General features: G+C 39.4%; 1 protein-coding gene across 2 annotated transcripts in view; it reads right to left on the minus strand.

Moving 5' to 3' along the window:
- MIOS (meiosis regulator for oocyte development) overlaps positions 1-15,639 on the minus strand; it is a 114,379-nt gene that overhangs the window by 47,074 nt on the left and 51,666 nt on the right. The window lies entirely within an intron of this gene.

The raw sequence follows: 15,639 nt of genomic DNA on the forward strand, positions 1-15,639 counted from the left end.
AATCTGTGCTTGTCTGTTCACAGTTAAAGGTTGGTGATTTGGGGCTTGTGACAGATATAAACAGCATACTGAGCTTAGTCCTGATGATTTTCAAGGCAGATAGTTTGGGTAAGAGGATGAGTTTGGGGAGAGTATTGCCTGTGGAGGTCTAAGGCTCCTTTTCACTCCTGCTGTTGGAGAAGTGGAGGCTTAGGAAGGTGCTGAGTACTGAGGGCAGATACCATAGGATTCATCCCTTCAAACACTATCTTGCCAATCTTCTCAATAGTTTTGGTCCTGGCCCCAAATCCCCAACCTCAGATCAATACAAGTCCCTTCCTTCTCCACTCCTACCATACAAAGCTGAGGGAAACATCTCACACTCAGGAGGTGACTTTGCTTCCTACTTCAGAAAGGAAATTAAAACTATTAGTTAGGAATTCCCAGAGTCTCCTACTATTTTCTCTTTCCTTCCCCTCACATCTTCACTCATTTTTACCTTCTTATAGCTGATGTAGAGAAAGAGGAGGGGCCCTATATGCTGTTTCTCCTGGGACCTAGCACCATCAATTTTCTCCTCTTCCATGTGTCTTCAACCTCCTCGTTTCTACTGGTTCTTTACCTTCAATATATATTCAAGTCACTCCCACTTTTCTCCTTGAAGGAGAAAGCCATACTCATTCTCTCTAATCCCACATCCTCCTGTCTTCTCCTGAATTGGGTTGACTCAGACTTTCATGCCCACCATTCCATTAAAACTGCTCTTTACTTGCCTATTGTTGTCATCCCCTTCTGAAATATATGCTCCACATCCTCAGTTTTCATTCTGTTAAACCTCCACCCACAAGTGTCAGCAAGGCATTCGGTGACCCAGTTAGGAATGACCATTCCTTGGCCTCCCTTTCAGCTAGGTGTGGCTATATCGAAAAAGACTCACAGACTTAGAGAACGAACTTGGGGTTACCAGGGGGAGGGATAGTTAGGGAGGTTGGGATTGACATGTACACACTGCTATATTTAGGACCTACTGTACAGCATAGAGAACTCTGCTCAATATTATGTAACAAACTAAATGGGAAAAGAATTTGAAAAAGAATAGATACATGTATATGAATAACTGAATCACTTTGCTGTATACCTGAAACTAATACAACATTGTTAATCAATTGTACTCCAATATAAAGTAAAAAGTTAAAAAAAAAAAAAACTGTGACCAGTGAGATGTGAGTAGAACTGGATCATGTCCCTTAAAAGAGAAGCTGCTTGCTGTCTACTACCTCTTCTCCCTTCTTGCTCTCTGGAAAATGGCAAAAAGAAACATGGACTGGAAAGGGAAGCCATGTATTTAGGAAGGCAAAACTGCTCCATTAGTCTAAGTCCCAGCCTAATTTGGGGAGCTGAGGTTCCCTCCTCCCTTGGATCAGCCACAAAGTTTCGACCATTACACAAGAGAAAATAAACTCTCTTCTTTTAAAAATTACTGTTTGTTCGGACCTGTTTGTTATAGTGGCTTAGCTTATTCCCTAACTAATAGACAGGGGCTCTGTCTGCTTTATTCTCTACTTAATCTCCAAGACCTAAAACAGTGCATAGCACAGAGCATATGCTCAAAAATTTGTTGAATAAATCCTAAAGCAATATCTTTCTCTGCTCTACACTCCCCACTAGCTAATATCTTTTTCTCCCCTTCGTTTTCCATCTAAGCTTTTGTGAAAGTGTACTCTTTTCACAATGCTTTCAGTTCCTTGCACCCTAAAGTCCCCATAGGAATAAGTGACACTTTTCTCATTCTACTTGGAGACTGATTCTCCTTCTTCACTAAACCGTGTTCCTTGTGAGTAGAACTGGAGAATGTCCCTTAAAAGAGAAGCTGCCTGACATCCACTTATTCTTCTCCCTTCCGGCTGTCCGGAAAATGGCAGACAGTATTTTCCTTGTGGATAGTAAACTTTTAGTACAGAACTTTGGATTTCCTGTAGCGCTCGACTACGCAATATGTATTCAAAAATATTTACAAAGTGGGAGAATACATTGTATTTGTTGGAAGGTTAAAGCGTATCAGGGAACTTAACAGACTGGTCTGAGGTTACACTAGCTGTCTTTATCAAACATTCATTTTTGTAATGGATGCCGGAGTTGCTAGTCTTAATGTTTGTTTTGTTTTTTAAACTTCTGTAACCCTATCAGGATGCTCTTCTTTTTAAGCTCCTTTATTAATGTTGTGGCGATCCAGTATAGGATTTTTTGTTGTGGTTTTAAACCAATAAAGGAGAGCAGTTGAAGATTGCTAATTTCCTTCTTATTTACTGCTGCCCTCGGCAGCAATTCAGCAACTATTGGAATGGTCCATGGAGTCTGTGACTGGCTAATCCCAACTCCCTTTATTTTCACATGAAAAAAATCAGTCTGTACCTGAGAGCAACTTTTACTCTTTACGCACCAAGTGGAAATTAAGGCCCTGTGAACATGTGATATGGCTTAGGTAATCTTTTTACAAAGGTTGAGGATGAGAAGATTTGAGATATCTTAAAATAATGGTCTTTAAAAAGTATTCTAGGGCTTCCCTGGTGGCACAGTGGTTGAGAGTCCGCCTGCCGATGCAGGGGACACGGGTTCGTGCCCTGGTCCGGGAAGATCCCACATGCTGCGGAGCGGCTGGGCCCGTGAGCCATGGCCGCTGAGCCTGCGAGTCCGGAGCCTGTGCTCCGCAACAGGAGGGGCCACACGGTGAGAGGCCCACGTGCCGCAGAAAAAGAGAAAAAAAAAAAAAGAAGTATTCTAGCACACTCCCAAATTAATTTTGTAAAACAATGCACTTATTCATACATTTTGGGGGATTACATCTAACACTGTCATAGTAAATTTACAAAGTTGCCAAGGGTATGATTTTTAATACATTTTTAATGTTTATATTGTAAATAAAATGGTTGTATCGAACTTTAAATGTATCCAATGAAATTTAAATACCTTAGTGTAAATTTCTCACTATCATTCATTTAAAAATTTAGTGAATAAGCTATTCTTTAATTGTAGGAAATTTTATATTATTCTGTTTTTTTCTCCTTGAACTTGTATGTCCATTCTACTGTCTCCCAGTGGATTATTTATGAGTTTGATAACAAACAATTATATAGCATGCACTACGTGCCAGATACTTTACAATATAGGCTCATTTAACATTCTATCTCAGATTGCGTGCTTTGAGAGCCATCTTCCAAGATGGAGATTAGGTTGTAGGATACTTACTAGAGAGTATTCTTGAGATAAACACTTGTGAAAGAGGGGAAGATGATGTAGGATTGGGCAGAGGGAGAAGCCGAGCTATGATTCAATACCAATAAAGGACTCAGCCAATCCATGGGAAACTTTGGAATTGAACTGGCCCTTCAGAGTTGTCTTGAGTTGGGACAAGGGACCCAGGCCATTATTACTACCTCACTGATGTGGATGTGTCATTGATGTGAGCTGTCCCTTGAAAAAGGATGACTTTGAATGAGGCAGTTTTCTGGCAAGGCAGTCCCCAAAGAAGGCTGACAGCTGTGGGCCAGCTGCTGGTAACACTCCCAGCAGCTGAAGGAATAAGTCACTCATTACTGAAGGGGGACATCTGGGTGGTGCATCACAGAATTCACCACAATCTTATAAGGATGAGGCTGATAATTTCCCCACTTTACAGATGAGATAACTGAGGCACAAAGAGGTTAAATAAATTGCCTAAGATACCTCTTAAGTGGTGGGGCTAGGATATGAACCCAGACAATCTGGCTCTACCCTTGTGCTTCTAACTACTGGTCCATTCACTACCAAATAAAACAGCCTCTGATCTAATTCTATGTGCCATTAAAATTATCTTTTAAAACAGAGGTTGGCAACCTTTTTTTTGTGAAGGACCGGAGAGTAAATATGTTCAGCTCCGCAGGCTATACTGCCTCTACCACAACTCCTCAATTCTGTTGTTCTAGTCCAAAAGCAGCCACGGACAGTTCATAAACAAAGGGGCATGGCTGTGTTCCAGGAAAATTTATTTACAGAAACAGGTGGCAGTTTGGATTAGTTTACTAACCTCTGTTTCAGGGAAAAAAAAAATATTTCAAGATAGAGGAAACACTCACCGTTTATTGTTACAGGAATAAAGTAGTACCAGATGGAATATACATAATGATCCTAACCTTATTTTTTAAAGACTAGAGGGAATTGTGCCAACATTTTAACAGTAGATGTCTCTGTGGGGTAGGTTTAAAGGTGATCAATATTTTCTTTATTATACCTTTCTGTTTCCTGAGATAAAAAATGTAAAACTTTTTTAATGAGAAAAAACCCAGTGAATATTATTTTAAAGAGTATTGTTGTAGGGATTAGGATGCTTAATTCCATAATGATAGACAGACACTTCAACTTCATAATCCTATACCCACAGAGTTAAGTCAGAGATAATAAGGTTCAAGCAGCAATGCAAAGTGTCTATCAACTGGGGTAGTTTTAGGATGATAACTGCACCATGGGCGATGGGAACATTTCTTGCTTTGCTCATTGATTGCCTCTTCACAGGGTGTCTGTTTCACTAGTGGATATCTTGGCATTATGGATTAAATGTTTGTACTCCCCCCCTCAAATTGATATATTGAAATTCTAACCCTCCATGTGATGATTTTAGAAGTTGGGGCCCCTGTGAGGTAATTAGGTCATGAGGGTGAAGCCCTCAAGAGTGGGAGTAGTGCCCTTATAAAAGTGACCCCAGAGAGCCCTCTCAACCCTTTTCTGCCATGTAAGGACACAATGAGAAGTCGGCACTGAAACCCAGAGGAGGGCCTTCACCAGAACCTGACCGTGCTGACCTCATCTCAGACTTTCAGCATTCAAACTGTGAGAAATAATCTTCTGTTGTTTATAAGGGACCCAGTCTATGCCAATTTGTTACAACAGCCCGAACTGACTAAGAAACTGGGCTTATCCCTCCCGATGAGCACTGAAGCACTAAAGTAGCAGCCATCAACATGACAATCAAATCCCAGTGAAACCACAGCCATCTCTCTCCCTGGTCTCTTCCACTCATTGGGTGGGATTTGAGTAAATCACATTTGGGCTTTTGAAACAGATAAGGTGTCTAAATTCTGCTAATTTCTCTGCTCCCACAGCCATTGCCCTAGTTTATTTAGGTCTTAATTACTGCTCACCCAGACAATAGTCTCCAAACTTGTCTCTGGTTCCCCTGTTCCTACCCTTTTATGCTAAACCTTTGATCTTCCTGAAGCACATCTCAAGCGACTCTCTTATTTAGAGCCCTTCATTGGCTCATGTTTCCTACAGACCAAGATCCAAACTCCTCAGCCTGGAGTTAAGATGTCAATACTGTTAATTCTTTGTGGTTGATGAGAAAGAAAATTTGTATTTTCAATGGATCAAATTAATTTTAGAATTACCTGAACCCAATGAGGCCCAAAGCAGTTGTAAAAGTAGTAAAATGAGAAAAAGGCTTCCCGAACCAACACTGCAAGTTAGACATATATCTAACTGTGAAGATAATGAGTTCAGAACCGGTGTCATTTTTTTTTTTTTTTGCGGTACGTGGGCCTCTCACTGTTGTGGCCTCTCCCGCTGCGGAGCACAGGCTCCGGACGCGCAGGCTCAGCGGCCATGGCTCACGGGCCCAGCCGCTCCGCGGCATGTGGGATCGTCCTGGACCGGGGCACGAACCCGTGTCCCCTGCATCAGCAGGCGGACTCTCAACCACTGCGCCACCAGGGAAGCCCAGAACCAGTATCATTTTGAGGGAAAGACCAGGTCACCAAAAACTCAAAGCATATCTCATTGGCCTCAGCCAATAATTTGGACTGTTTCTGATGTAATGTGCAATGTGTGACTATAAAATCTTCAAATGGGTAATGGACTTAATTCTCATGTTCAAAATCTTGGACTATCAGCCGCTTATTTGCAAAACCAAGCCTGGCTTTCTCAGCTGAGTATAATTGTAACCCCAGGAAGAAATGGAAGAGGTAAGAATTCAGAAGCATAAAGAGAATCAGAATCAGGATAGAAATGATGAGGAAACAAATTTACTTCCTAAGTTTTAGCCCTTTTGTAAATTTTGTATCAGGCAGTTTTATAGTCATTGCAATGTTGAGTATATTTTGTCTTCTCTTGAAAAACATTTAAAAAGGGGGACTCAGTTTGCAACGATGTTTACGAGTTTGGAGAAATGTAATCTATTAAATTAGTATATTTCATGAGTTATCTGTGTAAGTGAGGTATATATATTGTTTTAAAATTAATAAGTTAATAAATGGTGAATATTCCTCTCTATGTAACATACTCAAAAGCTTCTGGGATATTAAAAGAAGTTATAGACATGAGATTGTCCTCATTCTGGCCCAACATATCTTTCCAACTTGATCTTTTAACCCATACTAGCTCCAGCCCTACTGAATTATTCCCAATTACTTTTACAAAGCAACTTCCCTAAACATGCCTTTATTCCATTTTTCCCTGGAATATCCTTCTCCATGGCTTAGAAAAATTAAATTCTATCCGTTTCTCAAGATACGTCCCTCAGTTTCTCAAAGTCTCCCACAACTGGAGGTCATGTCTACCTTTCTGAACTCCTTGGCACTTGTCACTGTGCCTGTCTCACACCCTTAGCCTATTTACACATACACACGCATAATTACATATTATATTATAATAATGTTATTGCAGATTATATTACAATATACTCATATGGTTCTACTGTGAATTCCTTGAGAGTGGGATACACATTACAATTATCATTGTTCCCCATATTATTTGTTGAATCAAAACAATGAATGCATGATGAACAATTAAAGAAACACATGAATGCTTCCATTCCAACTCAAAATTTAAAAATATTATTGCGAAAACAATATTGAAGGAAATGTCTTAAAATTCAGATATTTCTACCATGCAAAACTGTTTTCATTTCTCTGCTTCACTTTCAGGATTTAGCTATGCTCATACAGCATATTTGTTTATGTAACAGGATGTTAAAAATAGGATTTGTCATCACTAGACTGGAGCAAAATAATAGGTGATGAATATTCTCACATTCCAAAGTGATATCACCTATGCAGTGCTAGCATAGTGCTAGCATAGTGCTAACACCTATGCAGTGCTGGAAAAATTTTGTAACCTGAAGACCTAAACACACTGAGGGATATAAAGGGGTTGGGAATGAAGAGTCTGGGGGAGATATTTTTGGAGGAATTCATTTCCAGGGAGTCTCACTCCTAATCCCCTAGGAGAGGTCTAAAAGTGCTGTCCTCAATGGAGAGCTTGATCGGTGCAACTGCGAACAGGGATGCAGGCAGGAAACGTGGCACACTGCTGTCTGAGCCATGCCTGGAAACTCAGAAGGCCAGCTAGTTACTCTGAAGGTCGAGAGGTGAGAGGTGCGTCTATGGGAACAACCTTCATTCCTAGTGTTTGTCAGGATAAATGATGCAGGAGCGTGCCCTGCAGACTAGATGTGGGTCACAAGGGGAGAGGGGCAGCCTAGAGCAGTCAGTTGGAGGGCTTTCTGGTGGGAGGGAAGCGACTTCAGCTGATAGACTTTGGAGGCGTTTCATGTCTGGTGTGAAGGAGGACTGTGTTTGACACTTGCCAGAGAGGAGACCTTGCCAGTTTAAGAGATCTTGACAAGGGATCCTCAGTGAAGCAGAACCCCTGATGAAAGCAGGAGAGCTGGAGAGTGGAGAAAGGGATCACGTGAATATCTTCCAAAACCAAAGCAAAGTAGTAATCAGTTAAGTAGATCTTTCCAGGCTTTCTGCCTGAAGAGTTAGAAACTGCTCTTCATGAGTTTGGGGAAGACAGAGAGGCACAAAGTGGAGAAATGGAAATGACCATTTCCCCTTTCCCACTGCAGGCTTCCAGCCTGAAGCGAGCCCCAGCTGGGGAGAGGAGAAGCTTTAAGCTCAGAGTTTTAGCTGCTACATGGAAATAGACTTTTTAATTATTGAAACATCATTTTTTTTTGTTTCTTTGGTTTTTGGTTTTTTTTTTTTTTTTTTTTTGCTCTACGCGGTCCTCTCACTGTTGTGGCCTCTCCCGTTGCGGAGCACAGGCTCCGGACGCGCAGGCTCAGCGGCCATGGCTCACGGGCCCAGCCGCTCCGCGGCATGTGGGATCCTCCCGGACCGGGGCAGGAGCCCGTGTCCCCTGCATCGGCAGGCGGACTCTCAACCACTGCGCCACCAGGGAAGCCCGCATCAGTTTTATGAGTCAATGTGAAAGAAGTGATTTTTATATCAAAGACTGATTCAGAGACTCATGACACCTGCCTATAATTTCATCCAATGGGAAAGGAAAATCCTGCCCTCAAAAATAGGTATGAAAGGACAGTTGGGGGAAAAATAAAGTTGTTTTGTGATGGATCCTATGGAGTCCTGCTCTTTCAATAGATTCGTTACATTCAACTGCAATCAGAATGAGTGAACCATTTTACGCAACTAAAATTTCAAGTCTTTAATAAATTAGTACAAATTGTAAAATATGATAAATACACAAAAGTTTTTGCAACTGTACACTAAAATATTAATTGCATAAACACTGTGATATTACACAGGGCTGAGGCCTATGGTTCTGTAGTTTGTGCATTAAACACCTCCAGGAAGGCCATTTGCATCATGGTTATTCTACAGTTGTCAGGCAGCAAGACTCTTGAGGAAGGGACACTTTTCTAATATGAGGTATGATGCTATATGTTACATGTATGGTACCTTAAAGGAAATGATACTGTATATCCCAAGAAGTATTCACGCATGGTGTATTAACTAAGCAAATGCTCAGACTGTTAAAACTGTTATATTGTGATGATGGACGTTTACACATTGAGTTTAAAAATAATCTCTCCAAAAGCAACTTCGTTTTTATTAAGCTGGAAGGAAAAGCATCTGTGTAATTGTTTATTTAATGGTTTAAAAGTTAAAATTCCAAATTTTATTTGTTTTTTTTTAACATGTCAGCCAAGAAAATACATATCTGTCATATTTGCTGTCTCATAAGCATGCCAGAAATAAGTGTATTGGGTGAAATTGAATAGCGCCAAAGACTGAATTTAACTGGAAGAGACTGCTTAAAATGGGAAGGCACTGAATTCTGTAAGAAACTCTAAGCTTTTTTTCTTATCCTATCCTGCTATCTTATTCTATTATCAGGAACTTTGTCTCCCAATACATGTAAATTCTATATCTCTGAATGAAGATCTAAACCATTTCCTGTTTATATAGAAATAATTTCTTATATTAAAGCCTGCAAATTGTTTATTAAATACATGTGTTATTGCCTAACATTTTTTCTTTCCTGTAGTTTTACTATATATGTCTGGGAAGTAAAACTCCCACTTAATAGCCTATAAAGTCTGCTGACGTATCAGCAGTTGCCTTGACATTATTAGATGCAAGTAAGCCCTACCCTGACTATTAAATAGAATAGAATCTAAAAAATATAAGAGGAAGGACACTTCCAAACTCATTTTATGAGGCCAGCATTACCCAAACCAGACAATAACACCAAAAGAAAATAAAGTCACAGGCCAATATCCTTTATGAACACAGACGCAAAAATCCTCAACAAAATATTAGCAAACTAGAATTCAACAATACACTAAAAGGATCGCACACCATGAACAAGTAGGATTTGTTCCGGGATGCAAGGATGGTTCAACATCCACAAATCAATGTGATACACCACATTAACAAAATGAAGGACAAAATTCATACTGATCTCAATAGATGCAGAAAAAGCATTTGGCAAAATGCAACATCCATTTATGATAAATAGAAGTGGATAAGCTTATTCATTCTAATAAGTGCATTGACTCTATTCATTTTTCTTGTAGTTGAAATTAACATTGGTGTTCCTAGCATCTCTTTAAAATTTTAGTTTCTGAAAATTATTCCTTTTAACCTGAATTTTTTCCTTTGTGTTTATTTTAGAGGTTGGGGAGTGGAGAGTATATAAACAATGGAATAAAATCTACTCCCTTTTAACTATGCCCACATATATACACAGGGGGATGGGAGTTAAGGGTGATTATTACTCACAACATTCTTCCTCTGGACTTGGAGTTATTGATAATTGAGAAATACGTACAACAGGGACATGGAGATCAGAGCGTCAGCATTACTATTAGTAAAGCTGAATGCAGCTTGGACCTGCAGCCCCAACTAAGTTTCCTGGTACTAGCATTCATGTCTAGACTTCGGACTTTCTCACCAAACAGAACCTTCCAGCTGCAAGGGACGTTACTCACTACTTCCCATCCTTAGATCTCTAATAGTAAGTTATGTAGAAGATGAGGTCACACATGCATAGGACTTTGAACACATTAATTCTACCCACTCAGGAAACATGGACCAGTGGATGTTAGACTATTACCCCCATCATTTAGAATAAATCTAAATCCTCCTCCTGTGGAGAGACTAAATAAGGGGAGAAAAGAGATAGCAAAGGTTATACACTAGTAGAAGTATCATAGAAATATGAAAGCAGGGGCGTACTTGTTAAAGAAAATGGAAATGTCAATCAACATTCTTGTTGGAACTACAGTCATTGATCAGTTGCAACCATAAGTTGGCCAAGGATACAAGAATTTGGCAAAAATCAATGGAAGCATCCTATGAGCTTCAATTTGCTATATGAAATTTCCAGTAGATGATATTGTGTATTTGGTTATTACGGTATTTGTAAGTACATACCCTTCATATCGGTAATATTTAGAATAAACTTATGTACATATATATATACACACTTTTTTTTTTTCAGGGTCGATTGTTAAATACTTTCCAGCAAACTACTGGGTACTGTCCTTTTCCTTCATTTCCTTCCCTCTGCTGGGTCAGTTGGGTACTAAGCTCTTCGATTCTACTTTCTAAACATTTCTTGGAATTGTTCACTTCTTTCCATTCCTACTATTGATGCTTAAGAGCCCTGCCTCTTAGTTTACTAAGTTTCCTAATAGGTTTCTCAGTCTCCAGGCTTGCTTCCCTGCAAGATTAATTCTTCACACGGTCACGAGAGTGATTTTCCTAAAATGAAAATGTAATCATGTCATTCCTCTGCTTAACATTGTTCACTGGTTCCTCATTGATTTCAAGATAGTCTAAACCCTTTAACACAGCAGAAAAGAAAGTGTCTACTTATCCTCTGCTCCCTGCACTTCCAACCTCTGTGTCACAGTCTGGGCTGGGTGCCACCTTTGCAGGTCTCTTTCATAGATATTATCATGCTGTATTGCTGTTGCCTTTTTTTGTCTAATATTTTGTTATAAAAATTTTCAAACATACACAAAAGTTGACAGAATTATATAGCCAACCCACTACCCACCATCTAGATTCCACAATTAACATTTGATCTATAATATTTGACATATTTGCTATATCATAATATTCATCCATCTACCCATCCCTCTATGCATCTTCTGTTTATATAATGCATTTCAAATTTGCAGACACCAGTACACTTGCTTCCAAACACTTCAGCATGATCTTACTAGCTAGAGTGGGATATCTGACTACTTGAAAATGTTTTTGGTAAAACTTGTCATTGCCTTTTTCTTACCTATCTCTTCCACTAGGCCGAGGTGACTGTGTCATTTGTTTTCTACCCAAAAACAAATGAGACACATTATGCCTCACACATAGTAGGAACAAGGTTAACATTTCTTAAATGAATACATTTCAGATTTCATCAGATGTTACTTTCTTGATTCATATATCAAAGTAATTTTTTCACCCCTTTGATTCATCTTCTTATTTCCCTACCCAGAAAATTTGTAGACAGCAACTTTCATTCTACCTATTCAGCATCATAGGGAATTAAGAATTTTAATCTGTTAATGATAGTAGACAAACTCTCTCATGGTGTCTTTCTACAAAGCCCCACAAGGTGGTGCCCAAATATCTTTTTTTCAAACAGTCGTCCCTCAAGACCCATGGTCAGTCCTCACTAATTTCTGTTAATATTTGGCATTTCTGAATTTGGTTAATTAGTGTAATGGAATATTATACATATAAATATAAGTAAGAAAAATTACTTACATAAATAAAATTATACATGTGTATTTCTGAATCTATGGCTCTGGATATAAACAATGAATAATGATATTAGGTACCTTATATTTGTGTGAGTTGTATACCATTAAAATGTTTTTCACATCCAAAATAGTAAAATATGAATTCATCTCAAGTCCTATTTACTGTAAACTTTGTCCATGAAAAATTTACCCTTAGTACAGAATTTAAAAGGACAGAGGAAGAAACAAAATATTGTATAGGAGGAACTATGTAATTTACATGTAACTCAAAAAATGATGACTCTGTTACCTCAACTGGGGACAATGTTGTGTGAACCAGAGTTGTAAAGCGTTGACATAATGTGGGATAATAAGTTACTTAATGTTCTTAAAACACTTTAGTTCCAGAAATTTGATTGATTTATTTAAAAAACTTTCCTTGTTGAATATTCTTATTAAATCCCAAATGGACTGACCAGAAAACTCAAATGGATGTTGAGTTTCTGCAACTTTTTATTCATGCAAATGATGATATCTAACCATATTACTAGCTGTATTTTGATCAGGTATCAATAACATGCACAGTAACCACAGTTTACTCAAATCAGTGTGACAACAATCCCAGGCTACTCTGGCAAACCTGCCCAAACCTAAAGGAGAAAGTTCTTCAACTCGGGGCTCTCATAAATGGTGTTCATTGCCTTTGATGGCCCAGGCATTAAGAGTTACACAGTGAGAGATGAGACTCATTATGTCCTGAAATTTAGCCCATGATAATTTGTCTTGAGCCATTTGCTACTAAGGGAAAATTCCTATTTTTCAAACATATATTGTTGGCCATATAACAGGCTCCTTTTTCTCCTGCTCTGGCACAAGCCTGGATGGTACCAAGGCCTAGAAACCTCCTGGGGTATTTAGGGATAATGAAAGATGACCAGCTGATGTACAAAGATCTAAACTTTGTTCCCTCACTATCTCACAGGATGATCTTTGGGTGGGTCTCAACACCTGCCCTCTATTTTATCACCTGTGAAGTGGAAGAATCAAATAAAAGTGGTCTCTAAGTTTCCTTCCAGTTCTGAGATTTGATGCTATTATTTGTCCCCAATAAAAGTGTAAATACCATTCAGTGGGAAATGGAAGAATTCACCAAGATACAATACAACACTTTCTAATACCTGAAAATAAAATCAACTAAATGAAAAATAGAAAATATTTTCCCCATTAAAAGCAGAGTTTGGTCAAGGCTTAATAAATAGATCAGGGGTCCCCAACCCCTGGGCCACACAGCAGGAGGTGAGCGGCAGTCAAGCGAGCGAAGCTTCATCTGCCGCCCCCCATCGCTCCCCATCTCTCACATTATAGGCTGAACCATCCTCCCCCCCCCACCGCCCCATGGAAAATTCGTCTTCCACGAAACCTGTCCCTGGTGCCAAAAAGGTTGGGGACCACTGAAATAGATTTAATCGTTTATTTTTGGGTGGATTCTGCATGAAAATGTTAAGACTTCTTTATTCACTGAAGGGAATCATTTTTTTAAAAGTTGGACAGTCAAACCTATGATAGAGCAAGACCTGTCTACTTTCAGATATTTCTTAGAAAGGAAAATTGTAAAGATTTCCAGATAGCATCCTGATTTTTCGTCATAAAAAATCTGCTCTGGGCTTCCCTGGTGGCGCAGTGGTTGAGAGTCCACCTGCTGATGCAGGGGACACGGGTTCGTGCCCTGGTCCGGGAAGATCCCACATGCCGCGGAGCGGCTGGGCCCATGAGCCATGGCCGCTGAGCCTGCGCGTCCGGGGCCTGTGCTCTGCAACGGGAGAGGCCACAACAGTGAGAGGCCCGCGTACCGCAAAAAAATTAAAAAAAAAAAAAAAAAAAATCTGCTCTTAGTAAAGAATAAACAACACAGAAAGAGAAAATATAAATATTGAAGGAAAATTTCAGAGAAAGCTACAAGCTTGTAAAACCTCTCTTGTTCTCAATTAAATTAAAATTTTAGTCTCTTATTTCCAGAACTTCAGAGAACTTCCTTACGTACGGGGTCAAAAAAGAGAGACGGCATATGTAATACTACAGACATGATATTACACCTTTTTCCTCTCTGAAAATGCAATAGCAGCTGTGTTTTGCTACAAAGCCTTATCCTTATACTAATCTTCAGTGTTAAAGTTATACAGCCCTCTGTATTCTTCTCCTTGGTTAGCAAGGGATTACTTGGAGAGACATATCCTCGTTGTGTTCTACTTCCTCAGCACACTTCTTCTTCTTCTTTTAATACCCAGCTATCTCCACATCTTAGCATACCTGGTCTGAAGAGCAGTTGACATTTGGTCAATTACACTTGAGGCACTTGCCAAGAGAGATGCTTGGCCATAGTGATACAAAGTCAGCTTAATAAAATTCCTGCTAGTTGATGCTATACGAGGAGCAGACAATGGCATGGAGCCATCTACTGGTCCATCCCCAACCCAACAGCTTTGCTTCTCATTGGGGCTTCTCCATCTGGCATGTATGAAAGAAGTCAGTCACCCATCTCATTCCTCATTGCCTTTGCATATATTTCCACCCCCTATTCAAAGTCTGGAAAAATCATGCTCACAATTTCCCAGCTACCATTCCATGAAGGAAAGGTGCCAAACAAGGAAACTGTTATTCCTTTTCCAGAACTTCTGAAGTCAATATACTTTAAACAGGCAAGCATTTCAAACCATGCAGAACATTGGTTCAAAATAAGCTTTCTTGTTTCCATTCTAGGGTATACTGAGCTAGCCACACAGGAGTCTTCTCTTGCCAGGGAAGCCTGTGGGTTTAAAAGGCATTTGGTACATAGCTGGGCATACTGAGTGCTAAAGTTTGCTGAAGATTTAAATACAGGATTAGATTTTAAATTGTTAATCTACCCAGAAAAATAGTTTCACAGGGATGTTCAGAGGAGATTGCTTCCTGATTTCAAGCTCTCTTTCTGAGCAGTAGTTCTTCCAGCTAACACAGAAAATCTGTTAGCTTTGCTCTCATAATCTATTTTTATTTTTTGGCCTGGTTTTATTTTTTAAATTTTTTTAAACATCTTTATTGGAGTATAATTGCTTTACAATGGTGTGTTAGTTTCTGCTTTATAACAAAGTGAATTAGCCATACATATACATACATCCCTGTATCTTCTCCCTCTTGCATCTCCCTCCCACCCTCCCTATCCCACCCCTCTAGGTGGTCACAAAGCACCAAGCTGATCTCCCTGTGCTATGCAGCTGCTTCCCAATAGCTACCTGTTTTATGTTTGGTAGTGTATATATGTCCATGCCACTCTCTCACTTTGTCCCAGCTTACCCTTCTTGCTCCCCATGTCCTCAAATCCATTCTCTAGTAGGTCTGTGTCTTTATTCCCATCTTGCCCCTAGGTTCTTCATGACCGTTTTTTGTTTTTTTTTTTAGATTCCATATATATGTGTTAGCATACAGTATTTATTTTTCTCTTTCTGACTTACTTCACTCTGTTTTCATACTCTTTTGATTGACTGGGTATGCAGCTGTACTACAGCTTGGAACTCTGGTGAAGTTGAAGTTAACAAAGTAAACGTAGAAAATGGGGTTCTATGGAAACAGAAGGGCAATTCAATTTTTGACTTGAC

Source organism: Monodon monoceros, unplaced genomic scaffold (assembly GCF_005190385.1).
Source record: "Monodon monoceros isolate NGI ecotype Baffin Bay Population unplaced genomic scaffold, NGI_Narwhal_1 Super_Scaffold_2, whole genome shotgun sequence".
Classification (NCBI taxonomy): domain Eukaryota; kingdom Metazoa; phylum Chordata; class Mammalia; order Artiodactyla; family Monodontidae; genus Monodon; species Monodon monoceros.